The 16,206-nt window shown below is 39.2% G+C and overlaps 1 protein-coding gene across 4 annotated transcripts in view; it reads right to left on the bottom strand.

The window, feature by feature from the left end:
• Positions 1-16,206, bottom strand: part of CC2D2A (coiled-coil and C2 domain containing 2A) — a 268,775-nt gene that overhangs the window by 146,398 nt on the left and 106,171 nt on the right. For 3 of the 4 annotated variants that reach the window (XR_013165772.1, XM_077136433.1, XM_077136435.1), the window contains exon 2: positions 1,867-2,005. The exons of the other annotated variant lie outside the window; for it this stretch is intronic. The gene's annotated coding sequence lies outside the window, so the exon portion shown is untranslated. The remainder of the gene's footprint in view (positions 1-1,866; positions 2,006-16,206) is intronic. 4 annotated transcript variants of the gene reach the window in all.

The following is a 16,206-nucleotide window of genomic DNA, read 5'->3' as shown; positions in this document are numbered from 1 at the left end:
GTTTAATTGTGCTCAGCACACAAAATCAAAGTCCTGACACCTTCATCTGAACAAAGGGACTATCCCTGAGGGTCATTAAGGAATCAGAGTAACTGTCCAGGGGACCCTGTGACAAATTCTACAGGATGCTGGGAAGAGCAGCCAAAGCATATGAAAGTGGCACTGATTGCTGAAAGTTTAGTATCTGTGAGTCATGCTCCAGAACTGTTAGGATGTGGGTTTATGCAGAGGGAGGGAGGTCTCTGCAAAAAATTATTTGAACCTGGGTTCAACTCTCAGCTCTGTTAGCTGTGGGAGTCTGGAGCGACACCTTTGCTTCTCTGAAAATCTTCACATTTCTTCATCTGAAAATCTGCAATAATCATTCCTACCTTAAGGAGTGAATGTGACAGAATCTGAGCAGTGAAATGCCTCGTATGAACCAAGTTTTCCTTAATAATAGCTTTTATCACTAAGAAAAGGTGATGGTAGGTTCAGGGGGGAAGTATAAGAAAGCGTAGGAAAGGAAAAAAAGAGGAGTCATAACATCACGTTAGGTGATGTTTGAGGCCCCCTTTGCCATTTTTGGTTCTCCCTTCAACTCTCTGGCTCCAATAACCCATATATAAATCTGCGAGGCCCGAGGCAATTTCTTTTGTTTCCATTTATGATGCTTCTGGGGCCTTCGCCTGCCCTCGCATCAACTCTGTCTAGCGCCAGGCATTTCCTGTCCCATTCAGTTAGAGCCTGGGTCCTGGAACCCTGGGGAGATGCCAACACACACTTTTTGAATTCATTTTTTAATTCTACAAGTCATCCCAGCCACAGCTTTTCTTAGTATACGGTTAGTGTCAAATAGCTTTAGAGAATCATTTAAGCAGCTTGATACAAAACATATTGCCCTTGAAGTGTAGATAGAAATGCCATATTTGAGCTGCATTATATGAGAGATTCTCAATGCATCTCCATGTGTTGAGGGCAGGCAACACCTCCCAGGAAGTAACCCTGCTGTGTTCTAAGCGGTTTAGCCCTTCTACAAATCTCTTCTGGCATTTAGCTCATTGTGCTGTTATTATCTGTTTATGGGTCTGTCTTCCCAGCAGAAGACATCCCAGTCTGTCTTCTGAGCTTTAGACCTGGTCTGCTTCACTGACACTCTGACCATACGCATATTGCCTAGCCCATTTTTGATGCTCAGTAAATGTTGGAAAGAATGGCTCTTTGAATGAACTCCAAGAGATACATATAGAGAGATACTTCATCTGGTGTTGAATACATTTGCAGAAAATGTTATATGGAAGTCTAATAACATGCATATATTTTCCATTAGGCTTTAATAGCTTTCACAGCACCTCTTTGCAATTGAGGGAAATAATTTAAATTACAGCCAGTGGATTTTCTCCAGATCTTTTGGAAAGACCCATGATCCTCAGCTCTGTGGTTCACAGCCTTTTCCATCTAGTATCAAGAAAAGAGAAGGGAAGCTTGCAGAAACTAGTAAGTACTTATCCACTCGCACCAATTCAAACAAAAAGCCCCAGAACTGCAACAGGCAGCAAATGTTTCTGGGAGACGGGCTTGCCACAGGATGGCGTGGAAATCCTGGGAAGGAAGACGGCCTGGGACTCTCCCTCGGGCTGTGATTAGCTGGACTGAAACATTTCCTGCAAACCAGACACCAAGCAGCAGCTCAAATCAAAGCAGCCCAAGGAATGCTCCACAGCCCCATTGCGGAAGGTAAAGAAAGCAAATAATAACCATGAGAAACCCCATATTTATAATTCATTAAACCACTCTCAGGGTACCTAGGGAGAGCTGGACTCCAAGCCGGTAACTGAAAACAGGAATGGCATTGCCGCAGCCGTGTCCCATTAAGAACTGATTTACCTTAAGAAACTTTCGAAAGGCCCTTTGCAGATTCCGCTTTCTTGGATTAAAGGAAAGTGGAGAATGACGAGAATCTTCGAAAAGAATCCAAGGGGAAAGCCTGAGTGTTGGGGAGTTCCCCTGGAAGCTGCAGCCGCGTCTGAGAACAAAAACACCCGCTTAGCAACCCGTTCCTAAGGAAGGTCACTTGCAGTGCCTGTTTTTTTTTTCCTTTTAAAGTGACAGGTTACTTCCAGGGGTGGGATAAAAGATACTTGTGAGCAGAAGAGCACAACTTACAGGAAAACAAAGAGAAAACAATTTATAAGGAGAAGAGCAAGAGACTAAGTCAGGCAGAGAGCTCTCTGCTGGGATCAGTGGGCATTTCTGGGAAAAGACAGGCAGTACTTCAGGGTGGGGCAATTTGGAATCATTAAAGGGCAATGCTGCCTTGGTGGGGGGCGGGGGAAGGAGGTGCTTTAAGATAACTGTAAATATTGCACTGGAGTTTTTTCTGGTTAAACACGGAAGACTGAATGCCTTAATTTATCTCAGCTTAATATGAATCCCAGTGAAATGAATGAAAAGAGATATAAGTGTTATGGCTCAAAAAAGTGAAGAAAATGGGAGAAGAGGGGAAGCAGATGGAAGCGTAATGGAGTGAGCAGACCAAATGAACAACTCTACTCTTTAAGTGGTGTGTGTGTGTGTGTGTGTGTGTGTGTGTGTATGGAAGCCTAGTAGGTATGAGAACAAAGAAATGAGCTGACCCACTCTGCAGAACTCCAGAGGCTCAGGATTTGGAGCTCCAGGTACAAAGGGTGGTGTGGAGGGCTGAAAACACATGAAGATTTGAATGGCTTTATTTGGAGGGTCTAGACCTGTAGGACCCTCCCTTACTCCTTACATCCTGAGGAGGAGCATCTCCTTCCCCACACCCCTTGTCTTCAGCTACTTGGAGGAGACCAGGGGTTTCTTTGCTGATCTTAGGTTCCCAGGGCCAGCAGAAGCAGGGTATGTCTCAGGGCTGAAACATCGTACAGGGAATGGGTTAGACCGTCAGCACCCTTTCCCAGCCCATCTCACAGTACTTAGGCTCCCCTTCTTCACTTGGGATATGAAGCCAGGCTGGGCACAGCACCAGCAATAAGATTTATGTTGAGAATGTTGTTCCCCACTCCTTCAAAGGAATAGGACAGAGGTCTCAGAATATTTTGCTTTATTTTGTTGTAAATGTTTTCTCTTGAAATACTTTCAAACTTATAGGGCAGCTACAAAAATAATACAAACCCCATACAGAGAACTCCAACATACCCCTACTCCCCAGATACCCAGCTCCACCAATTTTAATATCTTGCCACATTTGTGGTATCATTCTATCTATCTACCTGTCTTTATCTAATCTGTTGATCAAGCCATTTTCTGAACACTTGAGTTTAGGCCGTATACATCATAGTCCTTGAACACTTCATGCAGCATCACAAAACTGGAGAAAATGGAAAACTTTTTTTTTGAGAAACCAAATGGCCACAAAGAATGAAACCCAGATACTGTCATTTCAGGATTCTCTAATGAGAAAACTAGCCTATTACCCTTTCAGCAAAATCTTACAGAGAAAATGAACAGAGCTCAATGTAGGAAATGCAACAACTGCAGTTATAGAAAAAGAAAACCAAGAGAATGGAAAGGTAGCACTTATCAAAGAAATAATACAAGAAAAACTCTCAGAAGTGAAAGAGTAAGTCTTTAGATTGAAAGGGACTAACTATATTCTAGCACAGATGCAAGGAAACAACAAGAAAACTTTTCTATTCAGCTTGTGTTCTACACGTGGTGGGAAAAAATATTCTCCAGAGTTTATAACCACTAGGTAGTACCATTCAGTTTAAATGCCTTAATTATGCTACCTATATAATTTAGCCACACTCCCCCACATGATAAATTTTAAAAGGAGCCCACACAAAACTTTTCTGATGTGACAGAACTTCAGGTAGGCAGCTCAGGATATCCACAGCTAAACCTTGCTGAAGGTGAGCTCATCAGCCAAAATTAGACACCACCAGAAGAAACAATCAAGAGTCAGCAGACAAAACAGAGGCATGATTAGATATCTGAGAACTTATGATAACACACAATCAGTAAAGAACATAAAAGAACAATGACCAAATGTTGAAGGACATAAAAGGTGGACTTGAATACATGAAAGGCTTATGACACTATCAAAAAGATCAGGTGAATTTGAAAAAAGAACCAGCTAGAACATTTAGAAATAAATAACATAGTCATGAAGTTAACGAAAAAGCAAAGGATGTGTTAAGCATTGAGATAACTGAAAAGAGAATTGATAATGTAAAGGAAAGATTGAAAATATTAAAATGTGTCACAGAAAGATGGATAATAGGACAGAGTGGCTAAAAATCACAGAGGCGAAACGGAGGACGTCCAACGTGTCTACAGAATTCCAGAAGGAGAGAACAGAGAAAGAAGTTAGACCTGCATCTTTTGCTGAAGGACCATGGCCAACTTCCTCAACCACTTTAAGTTTTAGTTACCTTGTCCACAAGATGAGGTTAATAACAGTAACTACTCCAGACAGTCGTCTTGAGGATTATTAAGTAAATATTTGTAAAGTGCTTAGGACAGTTCTAGCGTATAGTGAATTCTGTAAGGCTTGTTAAATGAAAACAAATCTATGTTTACTTTAAGAGGATAGAAATCATCTACTCAAATTAGTCAACTGTGATACAGGTAGGATTTGTTCATTACTCTTGGATTAATTAATCTTCTGGTGATGACCTACGTGATCTCATAATATTTAATTTCACTAAACCGGCTTATGAGAATTCTACAACTCATTAAGTTCTGAACCTGTTGAAAAGCATTATTCCAAAGCACCATTTCATGTGAAAATTATGTAAGACAAATACGTGACTCTAGCAGATTTATTTTAAGACATAAGGCAAAAATCTCATTTTTTAGGTTACGGGTTCTTAGGTGGCTAAAGAGTTTTTAATCAAGAATGAATGCTGAATCGCATATCATAGGCTTTGCCCCCCTTTATCAATTGAGATAATCAAGCATGATTTTTTGTTCTTCAATCTATTAATGTGGCAAATTATATAAACAGGCTTTTTAATATCCAACTCTTTTTGCATTCTGGGTTACATCCAACTTGGACAAAATATTTTTAAAAAATTGATCGTTGGATTTAATTCCTAATATTAGAATTTTTTGTATCTCTCTTCATAACTAGGATCAGTCTATCCTTTTTTCTTTCTTGTACTGTTCTTGTTTTATTTTAGATGAAGGATATTCTAAAATTAAAAAAAGCAGACTAATCTCTCTCTCTTTCATTTCTGTAACAGTTCAAGTAAGGTTAACATTATCTGTTTTATGAAATTATCTTTTTATAAAACTGTTTGGATCTGGTGGTGGGGAGTTTTGTAGCTAGATTTTTTACCTCTCATTCCATTTTAAGTCTATTCAAGTTTTGTATTTCTTCTTAATTTAGTTTTGGTATATGTCATAGTTTTAGGAAATGGTCCATTTTTCTGTGTTTTCAAATTAATTTGTATGAAATTTTCCAGGTATCCTTTATTAAGTTTTAAACTCTAATTCCTTTGGCTATTCTTGATAATAAACATCCTGCGCTCTATCTTGGCATGCTACTGTGGTGGTTTAAAACAAGATACCCACCCTCACCGCAGTTCTTCTCATCAAGAAGAGGGTTCATTTTTCCTCCCGTCAGGTCTGGGTTGACTTGTAACTGCTTTGAACGGTAGAGTATGTGGAAGTGATACTAGGTAACATCTGAGGCTGAGTCATAAAAGATAGTGTAGTTTCTATCTTCTTGGTAAATAGAGTATTTGTATTTTGATGTCTTGAGCCATCATCTGAGAAGGCTGACTTCCTTGAGGCCACCATGTGGTGAAGAAGCCAAACCACAACCAGGAGACTGTGTGTAGGTGTTCCAGCCTTTGAGCCCTCCTAGCCAAGGCACCCAGCATGTGAGTGAATAAGGCTTTGGATGATTCCAGACCCCAGTTGTTGAATTAACTTCCAAGGTGTAAGTTTTCCCAGTGGGGTCTCCAGACATTCTGGAGGAAAGATTAGCCATCTTGGCTGTGCTCTGTACAAATTCCTGACTCACAGGATCCCATGGACATAATAAAATGGATGGTTTTAACTCCCTACATTTTGGGATAATTTGTTATGCGGCAGTAGTAACTGGTGCAGTCACATATTTAAATGCATACATCCATCCATCCGTTCATTCATCAATGAACGAATGAATGACTGCAGCATAGTCGTTTACTTTTACTTGGGGCTCTGAAGCCCAGACTTCTTATATGCATCTCTACAATATAGGGGCATGCATTCAATGCCATCGAGAGTAATGTCACTAAAGCATATTGCATTTGAAGCTTCTTAGGGTCATTAGAACATTGGAATAAATGTGAAAAAATTGTCAAACTGGAGATGAGAATAGTATGTTATATTCTCTTTGGAAGAAAGCTCAATGGCTTGTTACTTAGGCCAATACATGGCTAAAATATGCTTTTGACACGTGGACATATGGAATACAATTTCAGTTTTAGATGAATGTGTCATTCTTACTCAGTTCTTTGAATTTTATAATATGTTTGATTGTAGCTGACTCATCCTCCATAAAAGAAAAATGTGTCCCCAGGGAAAACACATCACTAAAATGAGACTCAACTGGAAGTTGAGAAATCACCTTTGAATTATAAGTTTCACAAAACCACAGTCTTCAACTTTTGATTTATGTTTTCTAATTTACTGAATCATATACATCTCTCCCTAAAATATTACTTGAACCACAACTAATTTTAACCTCATGTTTCTATTGTAAATAGGAAGAAACAGTTATTGACTCAGATATTTTGCCTTATGTGGTCTATTTTGTTTTGTAGAGACTAAGGCATTTAATTTTCTTCCTCCAGTGGTATGATTTTCAATCTGTTTTGAATTGCAACACTTTCTTTTCATTTGCTTCAGTTCACAACATTCTCACTTCCTAAGAGAGCTGTTTGAGCCATTGAGAATAAAATGCTATAAGATTCATTCTATTTAGAGATTTGCTTCATATTTAAGATAACTGGAAACACTCATACATAATAGAGAAAACCACTGCTCTAGTGTGAGTAGTGAATTCTCAGACTTTTCTTGTTCAAAAGTCTATTTGCCTATAATTTTTATATTCTCTTCTCTCCAGCTATTCCCTTAAGCTACCTAGTGGTATAACCTGCCTTACCAGCTTAGAATTCAAATACCATCACAATTCTTTCATTTTCTAATTAGTTGCTTGAAAACGTGCTTGCCCTTATTAGCAAGACTTCCAGTGTCTAGCACTTAAAGCCACATTTCCACCTTGAGTTGTACTTGAATCTTGAGGGGCTTACTCGATTCAAAGGATAGCTTTGAAGAGTCTAGACAGCTACTGCTGGAAATGACTCTTAGGCAATCCAAGCATTTTTGCCCTCTGCTGCATTAATGTGCCTGATGGCACAGATACTCATATCAGATGCTTCATTTTGAAGATTCTAAGGTTATACTCCTTTAGACAAATGGCTCTCAACCAGTGGGAATTTTGTCTCCAAGGGGACATTTGGCCATGTCTGGGAACAATTTAGGGGGCATGCTACTGGCATCTACTAGGTAGAGGCCAGAGACGCTGTTAAACATCTACAATTCACAAGATGACCCTATACAGTAAGCAAGTATCTTGCCCAATCTATCGATAATGCCCATGTTAAAAAAAAGTTATGGTTTCCCAACTATGGGTTTACACTGCTGTGGTCTGTTACTCTTTCCAGCATCTAGAAGGGTTTTAGGCCACAGTCACAAGCTATGCTTGTCACAGTAACTGTCCCTGCCTTGCTAAGTCTTGCTTTACACCACGGTCCACAATGCCCCCTTTCCAACTCTGCATTCCCCTCCATGGTGTCAGTCATTCTGGTTTGGATAATCAAATCAATATGGGCCATTCAAGTTTGTCACAGAGGTTCTAATGCTGTTGAAATCTAGCAGGATAAGGGCTAGTATCTAAATCCATTTCCTCTCAGGATGTTTGTTACCTCTTTGTAAATTCATTTATGCCTGTCAAGGGCTAGAAGGAACATTTGGAAAAGGATTTCAGTCTGGCCACAGAAAGTCCTGTATAGTCTCATGTCCTGGGGCAATGTGTGTCCACTTATCTTATATTTGCATAATCTAAAGAAGTTGCTCAATTGACCCTTAATTGAAACATGATCTTATCCAAAGAGACTTGCTGGGCTCACTAGACAGAGAAGCAACTGATCATATCTCTTGATAAAACAAATTTAAGTTCTGCTTTCCAAGACACTCTGATTCAACTAGTATATTCTCCCATCCTATGATGCCACAAATTGTAATGTCTTTTATTCAAATGCATGAAATGCTGAAAAATGCTTGGGAAGCACAGTTCATTAGATTCAATTTAGAAACAGTTTCTCTATTGATCCCAAGTAAAGAATTTCATGTCTTCTCTGTCTGTAGTCCCAGCTACATGTAGAGGCAACTGTGATTTGTCCCCTAATGCAGAATCCTTGGGGAGATTTGGATTTTGATGAGGATATATTGGTAAGAATTACGCAGAAGCATCCATACTTGTTTCCTGATCTCTGCCAAATTGGGAAGCTATGTTTCTGAAATCCTTAGATGGATGAGGTTATACATAGAACTTTCTTAGGCTTGCCTCTGATCTCAATCACTGTAGATGTTTTTGGGAATGTTTGGCAGGGTCTAAAGAACTGGGCTGCAAATAGATTTGTGGAGTAAATGCTATCTGTAAATTGGAAACTGCCTGTGTTCTATTTGAAAGGTGGATTTTGGAGCAGAGGACAAATGACACCCACCACGATGCACCGTTCTGCTCTCTTAGGCTTGGACTCTAAGGGCCTTTGTAGGGAAAGGTGGACACTGACACATGTTTCCCACCTGGGGCTGGACAGGAAGACAGTCCTACCAGGGCCTGAACAGCCTCGCCAGGGGGGACTAGAGCCTCTGGGTTCTAAGTACCATCATATCTTGTTCCCACATTTTAGTAAGTATCTGTATTACAATTCTTCTCTGTTACCTCTGAAATATCAGTAAAATGTTATAATTATCCCAACATCATCTCAACTCTCCTGTGGTGAGTTACAGAAGGATAAAAAGAAGAAAAACAATTTCAGAGGCTTTAATTATGGTATTTGGGAAGGTTGCTAAAATCCCCAAAATGCAACTGAATTCTAGGAACAATAGAATGGGTGGGTGCAGGCTGTGAGGTTTGCCCCTTCCCATATGAAGATTTTTTCCCCTTCACAGCCAACGTAGATAATTTTACCAAGAGATTCTGTGGTTTAAGGCATACTTTCTTCAAGATATTAATATATACTTGATACCTTCAGGGCATCTCCTAATTCAAGTCCCTACTAACACTAGAGGAGACTCCATCATCACTGACAAGATTTCTTCTTCTTTCTTTATCCTCCTGGTGTTTACCATTAGCATAGCCATGACATCCTTTTGCTTTTCCCACTGGGACCTCATTTCTTGGGGAAGTTCTTGGCATATAGCAAGAACTCAATAAATATTTGTTAAATGACGGGAGAACAAATCAACACAAGAATGACAGTCTTCATCAGGTCATGATTTGAGAGTCTGAAAAGTACAATCTACTCTTGAATCAGCTGTGTTGATTCAGACAGCCAGAGTGGCTGCTTCTGCTCAATTTAGGAACTTTGTCTATGAAGGTAGAGGTTGGTAGGTCAAGTGGTTAGCAGTATCAGTTTTAGTGTAAGACTGGTCTGCTGGCCTCAACTCTTCGATCTGCCATTTGCTAATAGGATAACAAGTCAAGTAGGTTTTGGTTTTAGATGATGTCTCATTTCAAGTGAAAATTTATCTGTAGCTAAGTCTGTCCATCCATCTGACATTTATTCAACACTTTCTATGTGGCATGCATGGCACAAAAATACTGATGATTTAAAGATGAAAAAGATAAAATCCTTTCCCTCCAGTTATTTTCTATCTAGAAGGGGTTGAAACCTCCATCCACACTTGTCCAATCAGATTTTGTGATAAATCACAGAAGGATCATCTGAAACTGCAGTGTTGTAATTTTTTTCTCTGAATGTTTATTAACTGTAGCATATAAGAAGGAATGGCTTTTAAATATATGCCAAGCAATGGGTGGGACCGGACTGAAAGAAATACTGAAGACCTTAGTTTCAGTTCTGTCTTCACCATCATCGATAGGTTCCTTATGTTTCATGAATCTTTGTTTACTCTTCTATAACATGAAATAGGTAGAGAAAGATGATTTTGAAACTTCTAGCCCACACGTTCTTACATTTTATAAATCTTCAAGTTCGTTCTCAAGTACAGTAATTATCTTTGCTGGCCACTAGAGGTCAGTACCTTAAAAAGTAAACTGGCCACATTCCATTCTCCTGCCATCAAAGCAGATCTTGAAGCAACAGAAAAATTACTCTTAACCTTGTTTCAGCCAGGAAGAAGCATTTCCAAAGAAACCATTTTCCTTCTGATTTATTAGAACCTCGCTCTTGACAGCCTAAAACTGCTTTTGTTAAGTACTCAGTGCAGAGTTCGTTACTGACCATCTTAGTGTGAGATTGGAATGAATAGAAAGTTTAGCCCCCCAGTTATGGAAGAATTTAGGGTTTATGTCCTGACATAAACAACTGTCTAATACAGGGGGAGAGAAATTGAAAACCACTTTACTGTAGAGCAGGCCCCTCAGCAGATCCAATCCAGTTATTGTTTGCAGCTATCTGCTTAGTAACTCACTGAGAATTAATGGGAAGTTGTATTTTCAGACCAGCTCTTCTCCTAGAGATGTGGGGGTGGTGGAGGATGCTTTTCCTCTCTCCCTGGGTTCTTTCCACTAAAAACCCAACAGCTTCTACTTGCTTAAGTTTTGGCTTGAAATGCCCAATGACTTATCTCTACCTCTTGATGGCTCCTTCCAACAGAAGATGGAGGAGTCATTTCTCTGAATGACGAGATGTTAATGGTTGGCAGTCATTGGTCTTGGTGTCCCTTGTGGGAGTGGGTGTGTGTAAAGGATGGCTGTGCATGTGTGGTCTCCCTTGGGTTCTGTGAACTTTACTTGGGGCGAGGCAGGTCTCTGTCCATTCTGAGGCAGAATAGAGAAGTGTCTGTTCTGCAGGGCGAATGTTCTCCAAGGTCTAGACCTTGGGGCCACCATTGGAAAGCTTGTTCCAGCCTCAACTCCAAGTTGCATTCTCTGATTTGGTGTTACCAGTAGGAAAATCAATCATTTTGTTCAGATCTGACTTCAGTATGTGTTTCTCGTTGTCTTGGAACTCTCTAAGAGGAGAGGAGTGCATTACTTGGAAGCTGCTCTCAAATCCCATCAGTGGGTGGGTTAATATTGTCTACTCAGGACAGTTATTACTGCAGCCCTATTTGTCACATGGCTGAGGGGGTATTTTAATCAAGAGTAGGCTCAGGGTCACCCTTGGGACACAGAAATTGGGAGAGAAGGCAAATGTAACTCCTCTCCATCATTTTGCACTGTAGAAATCTAGATAAAATAAATATGAAGGACAACCTCGATGGAAAAGAAATCATTAAAGTACAACTTCAGAAGTATGTAGCAGAAAGATGTCTATTTTCCCTGATTTGCCAAAGTCATGGTGGAGATGCAGAATGACTTGGTATTAAAGCCTAGATTTTTTTTTTCTACTATCTGGTGGTCCTTTATTATCACTAACTGTTCTCCTTTACCCTTTTCCCATCCTACTACCTCTTCATTCCCGTAAGGGGCAAAGCAAATATGAAGGATCAAGAACAATTGCTCCAAGAATAATAGAGACATTCATTTATGTAGCATTTTCTGTCATTCATTCATTCACTCACTCATTCACTCATTTATTCCACAATATTTATTGAGAATTTATTCTGTGCCAGGCACTGTTTCATGTGCTAAGGAAATAACAAAACAGATAAAAGTTCTGCACTCGTGGAGCTGACATTTATTTGGAGTTTGTCAAAGTGTTGTAACAGATGCTGCAAATAAATGCCCCTCCCATACCCCGCCTTTTATCCCTTAACAGATTCAGAGTCCTTTGGTAGATTTCCACCCAGCTTATCTGAATCTCTGTGCCTGAAACCTTTTTCCAGAAGCTTGAAAAGCCCCTTTGCCAGAACAGCAGTAACTAGCTAAAATGCTGGAAACTTATCCCTGGGAGCAGTCGTTAACCAATGACTCTTGGGGTTGGTCTTTAAGCTTCCTCACTTTGGGGTACAAGCTAGTTCTGTAGTGTTTTATCCTGCTTCCCTGAGCTTCCCTTTGGGATAAGTTTCAGCCAGCCACAGTGGTGGTTTGTTTAGTAACACCACTTCACTTACTGGCTGCTATCTTTCCTTCTGTTACTTCCCTACTACCCTATTGGTGTTTCTTGCAACTCTCAAATAAACCAAGTACACTCAGATCTTTGTCTTAGGGTCTGTTTGTGGGGGAACTCACCTAAAACAGTAGATTTTCACCTAATCGCATTTAGGCCTTTAAAGGGCCCTGTGAGGTGCTGCATATCCCAATCCTTTTGAAAAGGAAAAAGCCTGCCAACATCTCCTGCTGCTGGGCTTAGCCTAGGCAATCATGTTTTATATCAGGTCTTTATTGCCTTAGCTTATTGGATGCAATGGGGGCTTCTGTCTCAGCTAGGAGTCCTCACAGTGGCCACTTGGCAAACGGGCTGGCCAAGAGCTCAGATCTTCACTCTGGGATATTTGACTAGGAAACAAAGAGAGAATCAGGTAGTGATTGAGTAGTTGGCACTGACCCCAAAAAGATGTCATGAATGTAATAGCATTGCGCTATGAGAGGCCATGAGAGGTTGAAATTTTGAGAAAGCAAAATCCATGAGGCGGAAAAGACACACAGAAGGTGGAGAGGCCAGCGGGGAGTGTGCAAAGCCCCTGGATGCAGAAAGAAGCAGAAACATGGAGAGTAGTTGAATCAGGTTCAATGGTTGGGAGCCCGACTTAGGATTTACCAAGTGCTCCACTGAGGCCCTTTGAAAGCTCTTGGAGCCGCCCATCTCCTACCAGTCCTGGTCAAAGCAGGACACCTGTGCCCATTACTGCTCTGAATTTGTAAACAAATCTGCAACAGAAGACAGCTGTGAAATTTTGATTTTAATCACAGGTTGTGAAACAAAGCATGATTTTGCCCTTTAAAGTTGAAACAGAAGACACAAAATTCCAAATTTTCATTAAGGCTGGGGGGAAACCTAGGGGTTATTTTAATTCAGGAAAGGCAAGATGATTTGTCTCGTGGCTGGACTCTTGTTGATCAATGGCGGTAGCCTGGAACACTGTGTTGGGAAGGACTCCCTGCGGGAAACAGTGTTGTGATGGATGAGCAATGCCTGTTGTGAGTTCTGAGAAAGAAAGGCAACCACATATTTTCCACCACCCATCTAATGTGCAAACAGAGGCCTACAGCATTAGGTGGCTTGTCCAAAAGTTACACAAGGCTGGTTACTGGCATTGCTAGGACTGGATCTTAGATCTTCTGACTTTCCACTCAGCTTTTCTTATGCCTTTCTGATCCAACAAATATTGGCCTTTAAAACTGTTTTGGGAAGCTAAGAAGTGCTTCTCATTAGAAAAGCCACTACTCACAATTTGAGAAATTAATTGCACAGCCTTCCTGAAGGTCACTTAGAGTCATATTGCGTCTTTGTAGGTGAATTCTAGGGGAGTAAAGTTGCCAGATATAGCAAATAAAAATTCAGTACACTCAGTTAAATAGTTGGTACATACAAACAATTATTCGTTGTATTATTTGAAGTTCAAATTTGCTTGGCATCCTGTATTTCTTCTGGCAACCCTAGTGGAGAGTCAAGTGGGTAACAACTTCTTATGTGTTGTATGTGTCTTGATATATCAATTTACATACAGCCCCGACCATCTCTCATGCCAAACCACTAAGTTATTGTTAGCCAATAGTCTACTGCTTGAAAACCTCAGGACATTGTGCTTTAATTGTTTTTCCTCATTTTAACCAATTTTGTGTGTACAATCTAGTGATTTCAATTACATTTGTAATATTGCATTACCATCATCTCCATCCATTACCAAAACTTTTTCATCACCTCAAATAGAAACCGTGTAACCATTAAACCATAATGGTCCATTCCCCTCCCTCTGTCTCCCACCCTTCACCCTTGGTAATCTGTAATCTACTTTCCATTTCTATGTATTTGCTTATTTTATGTATTTCACATAAGTGATATCATACAATATCTGTCCTTCTGTGTCTGGCTTATGTCACTCAACACAATGTCTTCAAGGTTTATCCATGTTGTCTCATGTATCAGAACTTCATTTCTCTTTATGGCTGAAACATATTCCATTGTAAGTATTTATACATCTTGCTCATCCATTCATCTGTTGGTGGACATTTGGGCTGCTTCCACCTCTTGGCCATTATGAATAATGTTGCTGTGAACATTGGTATGTAAATATCTGTTCAAGTCCATATTTTCAATTTTTGGGGTGTATACTTAGAAGTGGAATTGCCTGGACAGTGGTAATTCTACTTTAATTTTCTGAGGAATTGCCAAACTCTTTTCCAGAGTGGCTGCAAAATTTTACATTCCCATCAGCAATGTATAAGTGTTTTTATTTCTTCATTTCTTTGCTAACACTTGTAATTTTCATTAAAAAATATTTATAGCCATCCTAGCAGGTAGGAAGGGATATCTCATTATGGTTTTGATTTGCATTTCCCTAATGGCTAATCATGTTGATGTGAATATAGTGAGGCCTGAGCATTTTCTTTAGAACATGCCAAATAACAAAAATCCTTTCTCATTGCTCTAGAGTAATTTCTTCAACAAGAGGGATGCATAGCAGTGTCAAAAATATGATCTGAAGCTCTGTAAGTTATAGATTACTGAAATTCTGCATTTTTGAGTTGTTGATTTCTACCATGATAGTATCTCAGAAGCAATCTTGTAAAAGATAGCACTTTTGTTATGTAAGAACATCTATGCAACCTCCTTACATTTATGATTTTTTGAATTTCTAGTGCTTTCAGATATTTCTTAGAATTTTGACTAGATTGGGAAAGTCCTACCACCTCCATGATGGTACTGGAATGACGCCATAAGTTCAGTTTCTTCATATTCCCTCTCATAAATGCCTTTGCAACCTGACAAATGCATTGATTCTGAATGATCTCATATTGTAGCTACCTCATTGGGTTTGTGGTTCTGGACTAATAAAAACTCAATAAAAAATTATGTCAATTTGAAACTCATTTCCTTCCCTGGTCAAGTTAGGGTGGAATAATTAAAGAAAAACATATAAACTAGGATTATTTTGCCTTAGTCTTGTTTAAAAGAATTTTCTGGAATAGATATCCAGACATGCCACCAGAAACTTTAAGCCTGATGTGATGTCTTTTCACACTTTAACTTACAATTCTAGAATTTTTTTTTTTTTTTAATTCTTAGACTTTTTCTTTGCAATCCTTTGGGAGCATGATAATGTGTAACTACCTTGATCATCTAGGAACTTATATTAAAAAGTTATTACATGAATAAAATGTGCTTATTACATAAATAAAATGTGTTTATAAAATTGAAAATACAGAGGAAAATCCTATGAAAAACTTGTATTTTAACCAGATTTTTTATACATGTATGCAAATATACTTTTAAAAATAGAATGATTATTTAGAATATTTTTTAGTCATTTACTTTGTTCTCTTAATATTTCATGAACATCATGTGCTGTCAATGCATTCCCACCCTCATCATTTTTAATGATTCCGCATATTCCATTGGATGAATGTATGACAGCTTATTGAACCAATCTTCTGTTATTAGACATTCAGACTATTTCTAAATTTTCTGTATGACAATCTTTGCTGCAAAGATCTTTCTGTAATGAAATCTTTGCACACATTATTAATTATTTTCTTGGGATACATACGTAGAAATTGGAGACTTCCCATTTATGACTTCTGAATCTTAGACAAAACAAAAATGAAATATTTTGGCTATAATAAGAAACTGGGCGGTGAGCATAGTTTTTGGATGTGGTACTATTCAATTAGGGTTTTTCACAAGGGGACAAATATTTTACCTTAAATAATGACCAGCCTTATAGTTAAGTCTGTGAAAAAACAGTTGAAAATTGGTTGTTGACAGAAAGATAGGTTGAAGGGGTGGGAGTGGGGGACGATCAGGTAGACTGTGTCTCCATGACAAGGTTTCAGAGCAGTTGTTCTCAACCAGGGGTGATAGTGTCCCAAGCGGACATTTGGCAATATCT

This window comes from Tamandua tetradactyla, chromosome 19 (assembly GCF_023851605.1).
Source record: "Tamandua tetradactyla isolate mTamTet1 chromosome 19, mTamTet1.pri, whole genome shotgun sequence".
In the NCBI taxonomy this organism is placed as follows: Eukaryota; Metazoa; Chordata; class Mammalia; order Pilosa; family Myrmecophagidae; genus Tamandua; species Tamandua tetradactyla.
The sequence above is the reverse complement of the archived record's forward strand: the minus strand, read 5'-3'. Positions and strand labels throughout refer to the sequence as shown.